We start from the raw sequence: 10,778 nt of genomic DNA on the forward strand, positions 1-10,778 counted from the left end.
CAGAAGCCTTCCTGTTAAGTATAGTAGGCAGAGAAATACACAAACAGGATCAAACATTGTTTTCATATGCAACAACTGCAGCGAGAATGTTATTAGCCCCGAGATGGAATCAAGATTTACCAACAAAAGAAGAGTAGCAGATGAAATTATTGGACTATGCTGAGTTGGCAAAACCGATGGGAAATATCCAGAACCAGCAGGATCAGACTTTTCTGAAAGACTGGAAGAAATTTATGTTATATTTGAAAGACAACTGTAAACAATTAACATCACTAGTAGGGTTACAAGAAGTTTTGTAAGGTTAAAATGACTACGTATTACTTATTATAGTTAATTTACATAAGATTATGATTTAATAGTGATAAGAAATATAGGAAAATGCAGTACTCTGATTGCTGCCCTGGTACACAGCTTTCCGCTATTTCCTTGCTATCTGAGACACTTCTCTCTCTGCTTATCCCTCCTCCCTCCTCCCTTTCTAGTACACAGTATTTCCCTCCCACCCCATCATTCATCCCCCTCCTTCATTGACCTGGCCTTCACTTTCTTCCCACCGCTTCAAGGAAACTGTTTGGTGCACTCCCGTGCATTAACTTTTTTGTCTTTCTTTCATGAACACATAGAGACAACAAACCCCTCCTTCTCCCTCCCCCCCAACACACACACACACACACACACAAAATAAATATTCTATCCCTCTCTTTCATAAAGAATATTTATTCAATTTATTCAATAAATGAATAAATTTTACATTATATTCTGTATTGCTCATTGTGTGATTCACTCAGAGCCAAATTTATCTTCCCTACCACCTTAGAAGGTGAACCAGATGTTTTAAAAAATAAATGGCTGTTGGCAGATGTTGATAAATGGTTATAGGGTGGCACTATTTGCAGTAACAGCAAGAAAGATAAGGGCAACCTTTTTGGATAGTGCAAGTGCCAAACCCTAGGGATGTGCTGACCAAAAGGATTTTAATAATAATAATAATAATAATAATAATAATAATAATAATAATAATAATATAAAAATAATAAAAATATGGACAGTGTCTGGTCTTTCATGTTATGCCTTCCATTTTGTAGTTTTGTAATTTGTGCTTATATTGTATTGTGATGGCCATTGGGTATAAAACATAAAATTATATTGATTGATTGATTGATTGATTGAATTTATTAATAGTAATATAATCTAGATGGCTGTAATCCAGAAACTGTAGCTTTCACTTATTAGGCCTAAATATGGTTAATCAGATTCCTTCATCAGATAAATGCATGTTTATAACAGACTGTACATGGCTGCCAAGATTTAAGTGCTTAAACTCTTGAGTTGACTCTCCCCTACATCCCCTTGTAACCCAGCAGTCCTTGCTCTCTATTAAATTCATCTCCTGTCCTCACTCACATTACCATCCAAGGAGCAAGCATTTCCAGTGTCCTCTAAAGACGATAAAAAGAATCCAATTCTACTGGTTTCTACTTACTTGGAGAGAGCAGCACTAAGAGAAGGCATGAGCTTAGAAGTGCCTTCATCATTTTCTATAGATTATGAAACTCAGAGATAGGCCAGAGAACTGATGCAGGTAGAGGCTTACATGGATAGATTTATAGGCCAAGAATTCTTGCCACATGCTACACTTGGAAACAAAAGGATCATTGAGCTCTGGGATGGGCATTGTGTGTTCGCCAAGAAGACTCAAAGGAACAAAGTGAAATACAAAGCATAGTGTTGAAATTGGCTGAAATATTCATCTCTGATTTCATTAACTGTTGCCAGACACTTCTCAAAATTATTTTTCTATGTAATTAATTACAATTCAAATGGTAAAGACAACAAAGAAAGCATCTGCGGGCAAAAAGGCAAGGGCAAAACCAGGATGTCACCTACATGGAAATCACCCATAAAATTCTTCATGAAAAGATTTCTTTTTTGAGGAGGAAAGTTTGGATATGAGATTCTTTCTGGTAAGACTTTAGCAATAGAGTGATCTGCAGGTAAAATGACTTCAAAATCTAAGAGAACTCTTAAACCACTTTGGCTTGATATTGCATAGATGCACAGGAAGCTTCAGCCAGTAAAACTGATTCTCCTGTCATAGAGGTGATCACCTTCCCAGAGAGAGAAAGGGATGACTAGAGACCTTAAAAGCTGAAGTACTAGTGTCTAAGAGAATTACTGGTGATAATAAAGCACCCACACCGCATAGAGCCAGCTGTCTCCACAAACTACACAAACAAGGCCATACTCTCAGCCACTCTTAGTCACTTCCACTTCCAGTCAAGTGGAAGACACCAGGTAATGTGCAAAACAGCAGTTGAGGAAGACGTTGTTGGCTCAGCTGAAGATTATCCCAAAGGCCATTAGTGTAGCCCAGCAGTGGGATGCACCAAAGGCAGTGAAGCGGACAGCCAGGGTATAGGGAAATAAGGTTAAGGTAGAAAGTTAAATTTCCTATGTGGAAGTAAAATACACAGCTATTCCATATGGAAAGGCCTCCACTATGTTATAATACCATTTATTACTGCCTAAGCAGAAATTTGGGAAAGGGGGATTTGTGTATGCCTTTGTTGTTCTTGTTCCAGAACAGATAGATAAGAATAATGGGGATGAGACAGAGAGAAATAGGAATAAGGAGTGGGCAGGAATTGGTGCAGCTGGCTTGCATCGAGTCTGGGCAAGGGAGTTAGCTGGCGAGAAAAACACTGAGGCATTATTGAGTTTAGGACACTTTTCAGGAATCAGCCAGTACTTCACTCCTGGTATGAATTGGAAGTGCACTTTGACATTGTTTGGTCCCAGCTCCTGCCAACCTAGCAGTTCGAAAGCATGTCAAAGTGCATGTAGATAAATAGGTACTGTTCCAGTGGGAAGGTAAATGGCGTTTCCATGCGCTGCTCTGGTTCGCCAGAAGTGGCTTAGTCATGCTGGCCACATGACCCGGAAGCTGTACGCCGGCTCCCTCGGCCAATAAAGTGAGATGAGCGCCGCAACCCCAGAGTCGGTCACAACTGGACCTAATGGTCAGGGGTCCCTTTACCTTTACCTTTACCTTTACACAGTTGGAGTGTAGCAATATTGACAAATATTTTAATGCAAAGTCCCACAACTCAAGCATGGAAGAAAAGGCCTTAGAATGAAATTACATGATCAATCAATATGTGGGTCTGAATTCCACAATTTGGAATTTTGAGATATTTCAAGTATTGTACACACAAGAGGTAGAATCTGGTTAGGATGTTTTCAAATGGCAGGTGGTAACACCACATAAGAGCTAAGGAGTACCATGATGATGCTTTGCTCTGATGCTTACATGGCTGCACACATGCAAAAGCCCCCCCCCCCCCTAAAACAGAACCCTTCACAATTACAAAACTATCACCTGCAATCTGATTGAGCAAATGTCCTGGGCTGGGCAGAGATTGCGTATTGTCTGTGACATGAAGGAGGATGATATGCACCACACTGGTTCTTGTCTCATTAGCTGCTATACAGAAGTACAGAATATCTTAAACAAACAGTATACAGCTGCACAAAGGGAAAAAAGGGGGTGGAACCAAACTGCAAACAGCCCAATGAAGACTGAGCACATCAGCAGCCCCAGAATGTTGTGTGTCAGTTGAACTAGAAAGATGAAAAGTGGGTTAGTTGTAGGAAAAGAATGGCCTCCTCGAGGAACAGCAGCACTCCCAACATTTTGTTGCTCATCTCATTGATGTATTTACAAACGTATGCAGACTCCTGGCTGTCCCAGAGGAATAAGGCGGGTTGTCATGAAAGTCACACCTCTGGAAATCTCATCTTTTCACAACTGCTAAAGGTGATCAAGATCAGCCCTAGTGTCCCTAGATCATGTCTGTGTGTTTGGGGATAGGGTGGGGGTGGGAGATAGTGAGATTATGTTTGTCAGACAGAGAGTTCAATGTTTCTTGAAGACTAGAAGCCATTTTGTAGTTGCAGAACAATTCTCTGTTGGAGTACTGCAGGTAATCTCTTAGGCTCTTTGGATGGGTGTGAGGGGTTGCGCCTCATCAGTGGTTGCACCATAATTTTGGAACTGGAATGTTTCTGAAATGGGACATTTTCAGCCCATCTGGAGGTTCTGGGTATAAAAGTTGGGGTCTTCTTCACGCAAAGTATCAATGAGCTATCATTTCTCTCAGAAATGCTTTTTAGTGCAGATTTTTGAATTTGGGCTGAGACTAGCATCATAAACACTTTAGTTCTAATATTCATCCTATGTGTAGGGTCAATAGTCTTGCCTTTAACAGTCTCAACAAGATTGTAACCCTGTTATGTCACCTGTTTCTATCCAATTATCCTTGTATTTATTTGAAAGACTTGCATTGGGGTTATATGATACCATATTGCATTGATTTACCAACTATAGAGTTTTGGAGCTAGAACCCACAACCCCCACATTCCTACCTTCACTTCTCCATCCCACTCCAATCCATTTCCCTCCACCAACTGGGGGGGGGGGAGGGAAGACACAGCAGTTCTGAGGCATGGCTTTCACCACCAGATCGCAAAATCCCCTTCCCAACACAGTAAATCGGGGAATTCACAAGGAGAAAGGCTATGCTGTATCCTAACTACCTTTCAAGGTCAGGCTAGTGTGAAATTTGTGAAGCATTATAACAGTTACTTGCATGCTCCTTGAGGAAAATATTTAAGTCAGCTGTGATTTTATTTCCCGGAGGATTGTTTCCTATTTTCCTGTAGGCACAACAATCTGGTGTTAAACATCCTGGAGAAGTGAGCAAATCTGGCAAATGAAAATAAATGTACATATTAGTCCTTTAGCCTTGGAAAGAGTGGTTGTGTTGGTGAATTAGAATGTTAAAAAATTATTGATAAAAGGGTACAATTTTAAAATCTGCAAAATCTTATAAGTCCATTAGAAGTTCAGAAAAATAACACTCAGATGTAATTTAACATACCCTCAAAACTATATTTATAGGGCAGCATCTAGCCAATTCATAAAGAATTGGTAGGGCTGCTGTCAACGAGGCTGGAATAGAAATTACCCAACATTAGACAGGGAAACTGCTCCCCGTTATGAGGGCTTGTTTGAGACAATCTGGGACAGAGCTCTGTCTGAGCACTTGATTGAACAAACGTGGGTAATTTTGGGAGTGAACAAACAAGACCACTTTGATGTAAAGTGGTTTTCCTTCATCTTCATCTTTTTTAGCAGAAAGGCCAGTATTGTCTGCACTGACTGGCTGAAACTGTTCAGTGTTTCTGAGATGGGTATTTCCAAGTCTTACCTGGTCTACTGGGGATTGAAATTAATACCTTCTGCATGCACAGCAGATGTTCTACCACTGTTAGAGATTGGGCAGAGGAGGAATGGTGAAGACCACCTCCCTATCCTGACCCTTCCAGGGAGGAGAAAGAGGAAGGGGAAGACAGTTTAGATTTATAACAGGGGTTTGCTCAGAGGCAAATGAGGGGAAAAGTTGGATCATGGGAGAGGAGCAGCAGCAGCTGGCTGGCATGTTGTTATTAGAAAGCATTCCAGACCCTCCATCTTCCATAACCCTGTGAACCTTAAAAGTAGGAGAGCAAAGAGCTAGAGGACAGAGGGCACTTAGTGACATCCATAGAGAAGTTGTTGTTGATGATGATGATGGAAGGAGGAAGTGGGAGAGACAGGGGGTGGAGATTCACCCAGGACAATGCGATTATCCTAGAGGCTGGGTTCTATAGCCTCACTCTGTAGAGATTGTAATAAAAAAAAGACTGAAATAAACTTTTCCTTGTCTTTACAGTTTCCTGGGCAACCAGCTGGGAGCCACTGACAGCATCCTGACAACCAATGACCAAGCTTACCTAATTCACACTCCCCCCCAAAAAAAGACATGCACCAAAATGAAGTTTCCTTTGAAAGGAAAAATAAGTTGTTGCTTTTAACAAATAAAAATGCTTATTGCAATACAGAAGCTAGCACAACAGAGCCTTCCCTAACTGCCTTCTCACTGGGTTCAAACCTTGCTTTAAACCAGCCCTGCAGTGTCAACCTGTGTTCACTGCTCTGCCACCCAAGAAGGTGATTCAGGACACCTTCTGTGGTAGAAAGGTTCTTAAATTATAGCAACCCAAGATTATTATAATTACAAATGCATATTTAATTAGAAGCCTTGAGAAGTCTAGGTCTAAAAGATGCACAAGTCTGAAAATGACTGTATGTCTGGTGTGTGTCCTCTTTCTTGTGATCTCACGCCTGCTATTCTACCTGTGCCATTGGGCAAACATGACCTAATGGGAGAGACTCAGCTTCTCAGGTAATTGAGTGAAGAGAAATAACCCGTAAGCAATTGGATTGGGTTCACATGTCCACTTTCCTAGTCACCCACTAGCCTGTGTCACATTTGTATATTGCACTTTACAACACATTTAAAGCATTTTATTTGCAGCTATATAGCTGAGTCCCAGTTTTCTTCTCTTGTCACAAAAGGTTGTGCTCTACTGCACCTGAGACTAGCAGGCTAGTTTGCTCACTGTTCTGCCTTGAGCCTGTTTGCCATGTTTTTGCTATGGTGGCAATGCCACAGGCATGTGCCACATAAACAGCCTAAACATGCATGACACCTACTGTATGCATGAGAAAGGTATTCTTCTAGTCTCCCTGAAGATCAACAGGATCTTTTGGTGGCACTACTTGTGACATACTGGGGGAAAGCAACTTGGAAAGAAAGAGAGCCCAGTTGTGATGTGCCTGGCCTCCCTCGCAGTGTGAGGGGAAGGTGATGTGACTGAGTCCAAGAATTATACAACAATCTTCCGGTGGGGCGCGGATCCGGTTGCAGGCGAGGGTTTTTTCTGCGGAGAGAACCCTAGCTTCTTCAGCCGATTTGGGAGGTTTTGAGGGTGAAAAAAATCTCCTGCCAAACCTCTGGAGGGTGTCCAGAGGTCCAGGTGCCCAGCAGCGCCGAGGTGCCGTTCGTCCGGTCGTCAGGTAGCCTTTGAATAAAGGTGAAGAGAGCGACGGAACGAGCGGCGGGCAAATTGGGCGGCCATTACAACGGCAAACCAGCGAAGCCCTGAGCCTGCAAGGCTAAGCGCCCCGCTCTCGACACAAAGAAACTCAGATACTGAAAGGAGCGTTGAAAATAACGTGAAAGGAGAGGATAAGGAAGTATCAGAGTAGAAAGAGAAGAATCCGAGTTTAGCGTCGGTTTGACATCATTGAAAAAAGACGCAGCGCGGCATGCAGAGCCGAAGGAGAAAGTAAGTTGCCGCTAGCGGCTACTGTTTCCGTCTCTCCCATAGACTCCCATAGACTCAAAATTAAAAGAAACTTTCTCCAGAAGCAAAGGAGAAAGGGAAATAACTGAGGGAGGGCAGAGAAACGCGGCGATAGAAGGGAAAATCCAGTCGATATAGCAACTAAGACAAGCGAAATACAAAGAGGACTACTGTTAAGACTTTTGTGAAGTGTTATATTAAGCGGCTTTAAAAGATGCAGAGAAAGGGAAGATAGAACACTCTGAACTCTCTGAACTACTGCGTCGACGTCCTGGGACTCTTTTTCTATTTACTATTCCTTCTTTTTGCCTCAGCTCTTAAGTTACTGAAAGAGTCAGGAATTTAAGAAGGACAGCGAGAAAAAGCAAACAAACAAGAAAAACAAACAGGAAAAACTAATTATCCAATTATCTAAGAACTCTACTCCTAAGTTTGAAAGGGACTGACGCCCCCTGGTGGTTTAAGTTAAACATCACACCCCAATCTTGGAAAACCTCAGGGGAGGCTCTTTAGGTTCAGTGAAATAAAGAAGACAATTGGACTGCGTACCTTGACCAGTGCAGTAAAGACACATTTGAATAAGGATACCTAACATGAATATCGATAAATATATTTAATTCAGCACTTAAATCTGTTAAATTTAAATTTGGAGTATTTTGGAAGTGTCAAGTAAAGTGTCCTCAAACACTCTGGTTAACTCCACACGGACTATATTGGGACACAGAACTTTATAAGTTAAGCCTCTGTCGAAGGGTTGGTTGGATTAGCCCGAATAGGGGCAAGAAGATTATAAATAGGACATTATTAGAACTGATAAATAACCAACTTCTCTCAAATTCCAGAAGGGGGGATAACATCTAAGCACATTGGTCAAGACGAACGGTTAAGGAAGCTGGGTCTGGTGGCTTCCTCTTTGCTTTTTGGTTAATTGTCATTTGTTATTATATGCTGTTAATATATAAGGGGGTCTATACTATCTTTGGTGGTTAATACTATTTTGGTGGTTAACTGAATAATCTAATTACAAGGATAGGAATATTTATATAGGAAGGACCGGTTAGATAAAAAATATTTAGTGGAATAAAGGAATTCCCGAGGTTTAAAGACAATGTCACACACTCAAAAGAAAGGGGCAGAGGGGGGAACCCCAACAGATAGGAGAGCTTCAAAACAAGAAACAGAATTTAGAACAGAAATATTGAAGATGTTCGCAGAAATAAAGCAAAGTGGAAAAAAATTAGAAACAAAATTGGAACAGGTGGACAATAAAATTGGGAAAATGGACAAAAAGATTGAGGAGACAGTAAGTGAATTGAAAGGACAGATTAAGGAGGTCTCAAAAAGAGTGGATGAGGGACTAAAAAAGACAAAGCAGGAAATGAAAGAAATGAAACGAGAAGAAGAAAAAATGAGGAATGAGATAGCAGATCTGAATAAAATACAGGAAGAAATAAAGGACTCTATCGCAATGAATGAACTAAAACAGAGGGAGATTAATCTAAGACTGAGGCAAATCCCGGAAGTACAAAACGAAAATATAAAAGAAAGACTAATAAAGGAAATAGCACAGTGGATGGAGCTGGAGGAGGAAGATGTGGTGAGGACAATACAAAATGCATATAGAATGAAAATCAAATCAAATAAAGTTAGGAAATTTCCAGGGGATTGTTTAGTTACATTTAAAGATAGAGAGATGAGAAACCTGATTTTGCAAAGGAACAGGGAAAAGAGATTATATATTGACGGCCACTACATAATTATATTTAAAGACATTCCAATAAGGCTGTTGAAACGAAGAGAACCCTATAAACCACTAGTGCAATTGCTTAAGAAGAATAGGATTGACTTTCGATGGGAATTTCCGGAAGGTGTCTCATTTTTCTACAAGGGAGTCAAAAGAAGATTGACTAGCCCCGAGGAAATAGGAAAGTTTACAAGAAGATACAAAGAGCTTCAGTCGGGAGAGGAGGAGCCTAAAGGTGCAGAAGGCGGACTCAAACTGAGGGAAGAGTTAGAATTGGGTGAAGAGGAAGAACAGAGCAGAGGAGAATTAGAGGAAGACGAAGAGGAGGAAGAAGGAGAAGAGACAGAAAGGATATAGGGTAATACTCAAATCTGATTAGGGCTAAGAAATATGACATTAAAATTATGGAATTGGAATATTAATGGAATGAATGATAAGAAAAAACGGAATGGAATTGAACGTATCCTAAAAAAGAAAAAATTGGATATCATATGCCTTCAAGAAACACATGTGGCCAAGAAACATAGGAAAATCCTTATTAATAAGAGGTTAGGGAATGAATTCATATCTTCGGACAAAGAGAAAAAAAGAGGCGTAGTACTCTATATCAAAAACAATATCGAATCACACCAATTATTTAAGGATGAGGAAGGAAGAATAATAGCAGTCCGTATTAAATGGCAAGGTGAAACACTGATAATAGTTGGGATCTACGCACCAAATGGAAATAAAACAGAATTTTTCAGACTATTGGAAGAGAAATTATTTGAATACATGGATCAAAAAATTATAATAATGGGAGATATGAACGGGGTGGTCTCAATTGAAATGGACAGATTAAGGAAAACGAAGACAGAAGGAGGAAAATTACCTAAGACATTCTTTGAAATGATTAAGAACTGTAACTTAGTAGATATATGGAGATTGAGACACCCCTTGGAGAAACAATTCACATATCACTCAGAACCGAATCAATCGATGTCAAGATTAGATCAAATATGGATATCAAACGAACTGACACCAAGAATTATAAAAATTGAAATCCAGGCTAAAGTTATCTCTGATCATAACCCCATAATAATGGAGATGAGGGGAGCTGAAGAACGAACTTTTAGATGGAGACTAAATGATAACCTATGGGATGACCAAAAGTTTGTTGAAAAAATACGGAAGAAATTACTTGAGTACTTTCTGGACAACTTAGACAAAGGGGTAAAAACAAGTGTAGTATGGGACGCGAGTAAGGCAGTAATGAGGGGCCTTTTCATCCAACAAAATGTGTGGAAAAGAAATAACAAAGAAAAAAGAACTAAAGAGATCTTGAGACAGATTATGGACTATGAACAAAAATTGATTTAAAAACCGAATAATGAGAGGATATTGCAGGAAATAAAGTCACTCCAAACTCAATTCGCAATGTTAATAAATAAGGAGGTTGAGTGGAATATCAAAAGGCTAAGACAGAAAAACTTCGAATTCGCCAACAAGTCAGGAAAATGGCTTGCTTGGCAAGTCAAAAGGAGAAAGGAACAAAATACAATTAATAAAATACAAATAAATGGAGAAGAAATAACTGACCCGAAAGGAATTAGAAGAGGATTTGTGGATTTCTATGAGCAACTATATAGGAATAAAGATAGGAACAACAAAAGGAAAATAGAAAGATATTTAAAAGAAAAAATGGTGAGGAAGATCTCGACAGATAAAAAAGAAAGGCTAAATGCCCCAATATTCAGAGAAGAGGTAGAAGAAGTGATAAAGGAATTGAAAAGAGGGAAAGCCC

Source organism: Podarcis liolepis (assembly GCF_965112155.1).
Source record: "Podarcis liolepis genome assembly, chromosome: 7".
Lineage (NCBI taxonomy): Eukaryota > Metazoa > Chordata > Lepidosauria > Squamata > Lacertidae > Podarcis > Podarcis liolepis.